At 38.1% G+C, this 10,044-nt stretch overlaps 1 long non-coding RNA gene across 1 annotated transcript; it reads left to right on the top strand.

Annotated features, from left to right (window-relative positions):
* The first annotated feature begins 541 nt into the window (after positions 1 to 541).
* LOC104966946 (uncharacterized) lies at positions 542 to 6,564 on the top strand. Its single transcript, XR_800703.1, has 3 exons — positions 542 to 605; positions 3,932 to 4,031; positions 6,405 to 6,564. It is a non-coding gene; the product is annotated as an uncharacterized lncRNA (long non-coding RNA).
* The last annotated feature ends 3,480 nt before the right edge of the window (positions 6,565 to 10,044 follow it).

Consider the following 10,044-nt stretch of genomic DNA (forward strand, 5'->3'; position numbering starts at 1 on the left):
GGCACGCACGCACGCACGCACGCACGCACGCACACACACACACACACACACACACACACACACACACACACACACACACACACACACACACACACACACACACACACACACACACACACACACACACACACTCACACTCACACTCACACTCACGCGCACACACACCCATAAGTCTGTGTAATGCATTACTCATACATGTACAAATACTTTGCGACAGACTGGTAACATTTAATCACTTATAAACAGTGATTTAACTATTTTTAAGTGATACTTAGGGATTGTTAGTCAACTATTTGAGCAAATTATTTAATATGCATTGGATTAGACAACTAATATTCCCTCTGGATTGTTTTTAAGTTGTCCTCTCTGCAGTTTCCTTGCTTCTTAATATCTATTTTAATTAAACAAGTCTGCAACCCAACCGTATTCCCTGCATGTTGTTTCCTTATGATCAGCAGATTTTAGTCTCACCGCTGCAGCAGCTTTCTTTTCTCACTTGGCTCTTTAACTTTAATGTCCCTGTCCGTGTGTTTTATCTTCAGGGCCTATGTGGAGAAATACCTGCTGGAGAAATCTCGTCTGGTGTACCAGGAGCACAATGAGAGGTGAGCGGGTTTGACTGAAAAGAGGAAGGGGAGGAAATATCTGAATACATCTGTGCACTGACCATTTCATTACGTAGAGACATCTGACATATGTTGTGTTGACATGTTGTTACCTTACTCATTCAACACAGTTTAGTTTTAGTTTTCTGACATACTCTCATCGGGAGATTTTGTCCCAAACTTCTTTTTTGTTATTTGTGTGTAGCTTGTAACTAAAATGACAAAAAATATGATATGCACTCTTGTCTTTTGTCGTACCCTTAAATACAATTATCTTAACGTCACATTACCATGAACATCTGTTGAAACCATAAACTTCCTTTGTAAATACACATTTCTTTCCATTAAACATCTCAAATATAACCCTAACCCTGGTACAGCTATAGATAATAAGAGAGAAGGACAGAAACGTGAAACATCGAGTCATATTCCTTCTTGTTGAGAAATAATATGTCAAATCCATATCTCTTCACGGATGTGATCTTTGTCTCAGAAACATAATACTGAAATAGCCTTCACTTCCTCTTCGAGCTGAGCACATACAGTATATCAGGTGTCCATCTGAGATACGCCTCTGCTCTCTGCTTTGTAAGTTAACACTGCAAACTATCACGTGTCCCTTTGAGTTCAGTCATTTAATTACACAGCAGAACTATTTTGGAGAATGAGAAACTCCTTTTGTGATTTCATCTTTTCTATGTGTTCAGTTTCTCTGTCTGCTCTCACTTCTTGTTTTATTTGCTGCACATCCTCTAATGCAGCACACACCTATACATACACACATAGGAATCGCCACCTGTACCCACACCCCTAGAAGAATGGTTATTCTCTTACACCACATACTCTTGTCTGGGTCTGCCTCCGTATCATTCAACAGTAGAAACAAACAGAAAAAGACCCTCAGATCCCACCAGCGTAATGTTTTTTTACAAGAAGGAACCGAAACATTGTAAAAGCCTCCGCCGGTCATCTAATCCCTCTCACCCTGATTGGCCCTGGGTCTCCGTTTCATGCTGATGACAGGCCCTGGCAGCCATATTGATAGAGGGTAGAAACTGAAGACGGGACCCCCCAGACGAAGCACAGAGGTGGGGGAGAAGACGGAATGATGATGAAACGCAAACTATCTTAAATCTTAAAACTCTCGCATCATGACAGGTTGCCTCTGTTCGACCTTTAGAGGAGGAAAATAAAAACTAGCTGCGCTTTCCAGCTGTGAGGCTTTATGGCTCTCAACTTAGATGCTGGTTGGTTCAATAAAAGGCTGTCAGCAAAGTGTGGTTCCGTCTGAAAACATAAGTGGTATGTTTTATTTTTAATATATTGTGTATACTTCTGTCAAAGTCAAAGTCAGCATTATTGTCAAAATTACTACATGTGTGTTATACATCCAGAAATCTTGAGATATCGCTTCCCACAGTCCCACAGTGTGACATGTATACATAAAACAAAACAAAAAGGGCCTAGAGATAAACGGAGTATGCAATTTAAAATGTTAATAATATATCTAAAAAGTTCAAAGTACAGTTTCAGTTCAGTAGCAGCGGAGAGATGGGCAGAAAAGTGACTTGTGTGTGTGTCACTGAGGATCATTAACAATACAATACAATACAATTCAATACAGCTTTAAAACCTCCAGACCAAAGTGCTGTACAGTCAAATAAACAAAGAAAAAAATAGAAAGAAATCACACAGCTCAGCTCACACACCATAAAACAAGTACAAGTTAAAACAATAGACAATTTAAAAGCAATAATCTAAAAGATGTCAATACGCCAAGGAGAAGAGATGGGTCTTAAGAAGCGATTTAAAAACAGATTGTGGTAGAGTTGACATGATTGAGCAATCTCTCACATCTGTACGCTCAATATGACCACCAGCACCAGCAGCCAGCTAGCTTAGCTTAGCACAAAGAATGGAATCAGTGGGAAACAGCTAGCATGGCTCTGCTGATGGTTATAAACTCAGCCTGAAGTCAAGCCCTTTGACGGGTCAGCACAAATCTTTTTTGGGGTCAAGGGCACTGGTTTAGGTTTTCTATCCATGTCAGTAATGGATGTGTTCGGGGAAACAACGAGTCCCCTTTGCCCTGAAAACACTGTAATCATTAAGAAACCTGATCTGCACATGTCAGCATTCCTGTTTACTGCTGGGACTTCAGACCGGCCGCCAGCTAGGGAACTATTTTAGAAGCTTATTCAGTGTTTGTTAAAATTAAGGTTTATTAAGAGTTACTTCTTAAGGATGATACAATGTATTGTTTTGAGAAAGGTTTGAAGTTTACACAGGAAGAAAGCACATCGTAGCATCTTCATGAGGTCAGATTTCCTGGTTAATCGTAGCTGAAATAACAGCAGGAGCAATGACGGTGATGAAAATCATACATTTATCAATCATTTATAAAACCTAATATCAGAATTATACACGTGTCATATGACCCTCTCTATCCTTAGTAAGCACAAGGAAAAACCAAACAAATAAAAATTGAAGGGAAACAGAGACTAGACATCATTAGATGTATGTGCGTAAATAATCAACAACATAATAAAATACACAAAGAATCCAAATGACAAAAAGTATAATGTGACTGTGTATGAAAAAGTGGATCCAAAGGAAGGATGTCAAAAAAGAATCAAAGTTTCGCCTGAAAAACTCCTGGGAATATATAATATTTAGTATTGTATTAAAATGTAAGCTCTACTCGTACTACATCTTAGTTTTTAATTAAAATCATCCTTCTCCTCATCCACCAATTACAGATCGAGATTCTTTAATATCCGCTCGGGGCTTTCTAACTTTCCACCACTCCATCAGACTCTAAGCGTCCCTGTGCAGAGAAGAGAAGCTTGTTTCCAGATGTAATCAAATTACTTCTCAGCATTTGTCACAGAAGCTCATCTCCTGACCTGCAGCCCACACAACACACTGCCGCTTTGTCTGAGTTGAAATGTGAGCATGTGGGGTTGAAAAGGTGTGACTTATTTGTTAAATGCTACAGGATTTAGTTGCGGAACAGGCGGCAAACAGATGGTTTTCACTGTGCTCTTATACAAATCTTTGAACAGACTTTTTCTCCCTGAGGCGCCGTTTCAGAGGAGCGAGGCGACGTGAAAGCTGCCGTCCTCACTTCACCTCTGATGGAATTTAAAATGATTCAAGAAATCAATAAAGAAAGTGGTTTCGTGCTGTAGAATCATACCCTCTAACTTGTGTGTGTGTGTGTGTGTGTGTGTGTGTGTGTGTGTGTGTGTGTGTGTGTGTGTGTGTGTGTGTGTGTGTGTGTGTGTGTGTGTGTGTGTGTGTGTGTGTGTGTTGTGTCTCTCTAGGAACTACCATGTTTTCTACTACCTGTTGGCCGGAGCCAGTGAAGAGGAGAGGAAGTCCTTCCACCTGCTCAAACCTGAGGAATACCACTACCTCAACCAGGTGCGCACACACACCAGAAACACACTGTTCAGTACATATAGAAATACAAATCTCTGACATATGTTAATGCCTTTCTGATGTGTTAGCTTTCAAATAAGTAAAATCCTGGTTCTCACACCATGACAAGGAGGTAAAAAAGCTGCTGCACAATGCCAACTCAAAGACACAAATGTTATTCTTGAAATCAATCCAAAGCAGCATACACCAACGATGATAAACCAACAGTTATTTGTATTGAATCAAAAGCCTTTTTAAGGGGAAATTATTCTGTGACAGTAAGAATAACAAGGTCATTGAGCAAGACATTAAATACCTGACTTCTAATTTGTGTGAAAATATTGTGTTATCATTACCTTGTAGTTAATCTTGTCCCTATATTTAAACTCCAAATATATTCAGATTATGATAACCCTAAAATTAAAACGTTTTTTTCTTGTGAAGCAAAAGCACTTTACCGCTCACTTATTCTGTGTATACCTAAGAGACTATTTCCAATGTGAGGAAATTGGTGAGTGCCACAAATCCTCCTAAATCACCCATAAATCGCCACATAAAAACAAAGTGGATCTCACAAGTGACGTTTTAGTTTTACTGCTCTACGAAGAATTCATTTCAAATGGTAATAACAATTCCTCTCATTACAAATAAAGAACACTCATCGTAAATGCCATACTTCATTATTGATAAATGAGGCTTGAAGTAGAGAGATTTATGGACGGTGAAGATGATTATAGCAAATTCAGCATCTTCCTTTCCCTCCTTTTCTCTCTTCTTTACTCATTTATCAAAAGTGGATCACTCCTCTGAAGTGTTGATCTCACTAGCCAAGAAATGTCAGCCCTGCATCTGTGTGTGTGTGTGTGTGTTGAGGGTTGTGTTCACGTGCCAAAAGCCCATATGTGTGCATTTTTCTCGGTACATCTGTGTGTGTTGGCAGCAGATGTGTAAGACTCAATGTCCCTCGTCCTATATCAGTACACTTGGGACACACACAACAATCCAAAACAAAATCTCCTTTGTTCTTCTCTTTTGGCGTCCCAAAAAAGTAACGTTTTTGTTTTTCGTACCCTCCGTTAATCCCCAATGACAACAACAACACCCCCCCCCCCCTCATCCTAACACCCTCGTGTTACCATGCAGCTCTGTTTCCATGGCAACCGCACATACTCAGGAGTTAATCTGGCGTTGACTTGCTCTCGTCGTGCACAGAGAGCGCCGGCGGTCGCACACACACACACACACACACACACACACACACACACACACACTCCTGAAACACATGGTGTCACAGTGGAGCAAAATGATTATCCATATTTATCTCTCAGTGTTCATCTGTGTCTTCCTGTCAGTCTCTCAGCAGTACATTCCCCCGTCTCCTGTAATCCTTAAATAACCAACATTTTAGATAATAATAATAATAATAATAATATAAATTGTAAGTAAGTGTTGCTCATTGTGATTATCCTACAGAGGATTCTCACCTGAATCTGCAGCTTAGTTTAACAGATCTTTGTGCGAGTTACAACTCATTGTTGTAAGTAACAATGTAATAATAATGTAATAACTCTCACCTCTCTTATTATGTGCTGTTATCGGCTTCAGCGGGGCTTTTTTTCTTTATTGAAATAACTCTTAAACCCACTTCACACTTCCTCACAACAAACACACCCAAAGTTAGCTAAGAAGTGCCATATCAAATGTCACATGTGATTAGGTAATGTTGAATCCAGCGTTGCAATGGCTGTTTCCGGACCAATAAAAAGTAGTTTAAAGAGAAGGATTTACTGAGCTGCAGACAATATATACTAAAAAAGGTTTTGATTATTAAATATGTGAAGGATTTGAATGTTTATTAGATATTTGAAGTGCCTGTACTTTACTTTACGTACTCAATGTTATGTTGACCGCTTTTATGCTTTATTTTAAATCTACAGTTACTATTTAACTTTTGTACAGTATACAATAAAGTAAAAATTATCAACCAGCTAATACAGTAAGGTGCCAGATAAGTGCATACGTAATAATGAAAACGTCTATGCTTTTACTCAAGCAAGATTTTGATCGCTCCGTTTCTGAAACTAAAGATCACATAATGAAAGAAAGTCAGTGACATCATTGAAGCAGTTTTCATAAACCTCTGGATTCAATGACTGCAGCTCTGGAGATGTGTGTGTGTGTGTGTGTGTGTGTGTGTGTGTGTGTGTGTGTGTGTGTGTGTGTGTGTGTGTGTGTGTGTGTGTGTGTGTGTGTGTGTGTGGATGGATGGATTACTAATTTGTTCCTCACATATTAACAGCATGTGTCACTTTTCTCAGTGTGCGTTTTCTTGTTGTGTAATTCCTGCCTTCTTAACCCGCTCTGCCTTGCTTCCAGATGACAAAGAAATCGCACAAACTCCACTGGGACAATTACTATGAGAGCGACCTGGTCAGTATCCTGTGGATGACGACTCGTCTGTGTGTGTCGTTGGGTGTGTCGTTGTACTCTGGGTTTTTGGTGCCAGTCTTGTTCTCGTTCTCTCTCCGCTGTGCACACTGCTTTGGAGCAAAGACTGAGGTGACCTGAAGTGACCTCAGCGGGTCACACTCAGAAAAGAAAACGTTTAAAGGGATCCATTTATTGTAAAGACTTTAATACGGTAATTGTCTCAAGATATTTATCGATATTTGTTATGCAGTATCTCATTTAAATTGAGGTGTTAGTCAAATTTGACACTTCATTTGGATAGCTATAGGTATTTTTGTTGAATTTCCTTATTTGAACATTCAAATCGGAGACATATCAGAGGTCATCTCCTTTTAAGATAAGAAGAATTTGACCTCTTGAATCCTAACTTCTTCTTGAAACAAAGCTACATAACTATATATCTTCAGTATGGTAATAAACTAAATAAAACTCAAACATAAAGGGATCCCTTTAAACTAATATTTGGCTTTGGATGCTTTGCTGTCGGGATTTTATGGAAAATATGTTGAATCTGGGACCGGCTGTCTTTAAAGGGAAGGTTCAGGATTTCACTTTAAATGCCATATTTGGATTCATCAACTGAAATATAAGAAAACAGTGCAAGTTAATGTAATTTAGAGAAAGTAGAAGTTATAGGGTTATTATAAAAAAACAGCCATTAGCATAAGGTTGAATACAAGAGCAGAAAAATAGGGAAAAGCTGTGAACGTTATAATAATGAGGTTTATTTGGACAAGGCAGTTCAAGAAGACTGCAGATAAATGGCATATGGATTCACAAACAGATGCAATGGTTCTAGAGGAATTTCCTTCAATTAACTTTTCATTTGTAATTGTATATATGTCAGGTATAAGTCTGTAGGAATCAATACTTAAACTAAATTCCCAATATATATTTGAAAATAATCCAATAGTTTAAAAACATAATCAAATATAAACAAACCCTTATTGTCAGGACTGTCACATTTAATTATTTAAAAGGTTGTAGTAGTATCTGCCTAACAGTAACAACTTGTTTGCCAAATCTTAGGTTTGCATAAGCAGTAACTTAATATAGCTATTGTTCGGCTGAATGAAAGTGAGCAGTGAGGCTTGGATCAATAAGATACAATTACATAAACTGGATTCCTCTCGTGTGTCGATATGTAACCAGAATCCCCGAGCTAGGGAATAGTGGATCCTGTTATTACACAATGCACTATTTAAAGATTTATTGACAATGAATGTTAACAAAAACAGGGTTTGATTTGAATGATTAAATAGGTACAAAAATATATACAGAGGAAGGTCATTTTATATCTGAACAAACTTTTACTATCAAACCTTTCTGTGAGGTATAATCAACCAGGATTTAAAAGTTGTACAAATTCAAATTACTACTTGTTGTTTCCTAAAAGATAACTTCCTTACATGCATGTTTGTTTAAAAAGTGATCAATCACATCCTGAAACTTCCCTCTAAGTGTGTGGTCCGTGTGTGTGTGTGTATACCGTTCTTTGAGCCACTGTCTCCACCTGTGGTGAGTGATGTTTGGTCAGTGGGATATGTTGTGTGTGGTTAAGGGATTCAGTATCTACTAATAGGAGATTATGTTACTTTGACTTTGCCGGCGAGCAAACACTTGAAATGAGAGTCGGTCAGAATAAATACGACTCATCTGTTGGTCTTAGCTCTTGATTTTGGCTCTTTCTCCCCCACTTCTTTTTATTCAGGAAAGGTTTTCTGAGGACACTCTTAATGTGCAATATATCCTGTTTCACATTCATCTAGTTAAATGAGTTTTGCACATACAATCTGTTGTAGCCTTTATTTAACCAGGTGAAAGCCCCTTGAGATCAAAATACCTCTTTTTCAAGGGTGACCTGCTGGACATTAGTTACACATGTAACATCAAAACAACAGAACAACAATAAGGATGACATACAACATAATGTTCAGTTTACAAACTCTATTTACAGTGACAGGTACCATGAGTATCAAACAGCATGCCACCCAGCCCAGTTTCAAAATGATGCAGGGGAACCAAAGTGCTCACTTTTAAACATGTTTGCAGACTGTTCCAAGTTAGTGGAGCTGCACAACTAAAAGCTTTCTTCCCTAAGACAGTCCTAGCACTTGGCACATTTAATAAAACCACATCATGAGATCTCAGGCAATAAGTACTTTCAATTGGTCGAGAGATCAGAGATCAGATCTGTCTTTTAAATATCAAATACTCCCCATTATGCACAGCTCTGATATTCTGTCGTCCGTAGGGTTCCCAGGGTTCACAATTGATTTAATGTCAAGGCAACAAATGTGTAGACATTACATATCATTTGTTACATACATTAAGTACTGTAGGGTAAATCCCCACAGGAGCGATTTGGGGGTGAAGTGTCTAGGACAACAACGACATGCTGACTGCAGTGGGACTCGAACTTGCTATCCCCTGATTCGAAGTCCAGCTCACAATCCACTGGAGCCACAGCTCCCTTAGACATGCTGGTCTGTGTACATTTTCTTAAAATCACTTTGACACATCATTGCAATTGAAAGTAGGCATTTATTAACACATTTAGGATTTTCTTCTAACATAGCAACAATGCAAATCAAAAGGCTTATGCTGAGGATTTTCGAAATGTCCTTTTGATGTTGCTTTAATTCTTATTTTTCATTGTCAGTTCCTCGTTAAAATTATCAAACTGTTTCAGCCATTGTGAATCAAAGCAGCTTCGTTCCTAAAAAGGAGAAAAGGCTACACATCTAACGTTTCTAAAAGCAGCCTATAGGACAGTTTAATTTGATAGGTCAAAAAACAGATTATCAAAAAACGCATTATTTCAAATAAAACTTCAGCATTATAAAAATAACTGAATGTAAGACTTGATTGATGCGTTCATTTTTAGAGCTAAAGCAATGATGTGGTCTCTAGCCTAGCTTAGCATAAAATAACTTACCTGGCTGTTTGTAATGCTGAAAAACGACCCATACAAACTTTTTAAGGAGTCGTTTTTACAGATTTTAGTTTTGTTTCGTAACACAAAAATGTAAGAAAGGTTCTATTTCTGTTTTTAGTTGGAGTGACACGATACTTTCACAATGTAGGCCTTCTAAAATATGCTCCACATGAGCAATGGGTGCAGATAGAAATAGACCATGTAACTCCGTCAAATCACTTAAAAAAAAATACCATGTTCATGTATTGATTAAACGCATTAAGCTACAAAACATCATGCTTATCAATGTCAGCTTTAGCAAACCAGGCTAGCTACTTCCCTCATTCTTTAGCGTTGCTTAGGCTAACCCACGCCCTGATCCCATATATGTTCTTCATGATTTTGAATGTCCTATCCTCTATTTTATTTTAGGCATCTTCAAACCTTTTTTCTTATATGGGCTTTGTTTTTATTTTATAGGTTATATAATGCCTTCTTTCTTTTTATTTTAAGCTGTTTTGAATTGTTTTGTAGTTACGTAGGGGCCACAACATGGAAATACATTTGCTTTAATGTATCTCTCATGGACTCATCTACACACTTGCAAAGGAAAGCCTATAATGTTCCTAA

The sequence above is a fragment of the Notothenia coriiceps genome, unplaced genomic scaffold, assembly GCF_000735185.1.
Source record: "Notothenia coriiceps isolate Sejong01 unplaced genomic scaffold, NC01 NC01_scaffold00037250, whole genome shotgun sequence".
In the NCBI taxonomy this organism is placed as follows: domain Eukaryota; kingdom Metazoa; phylum Chordata; class Actinopteri; order Perciformes; family Nototheniidae; genus Notothenia; species Notothenia coriiceps.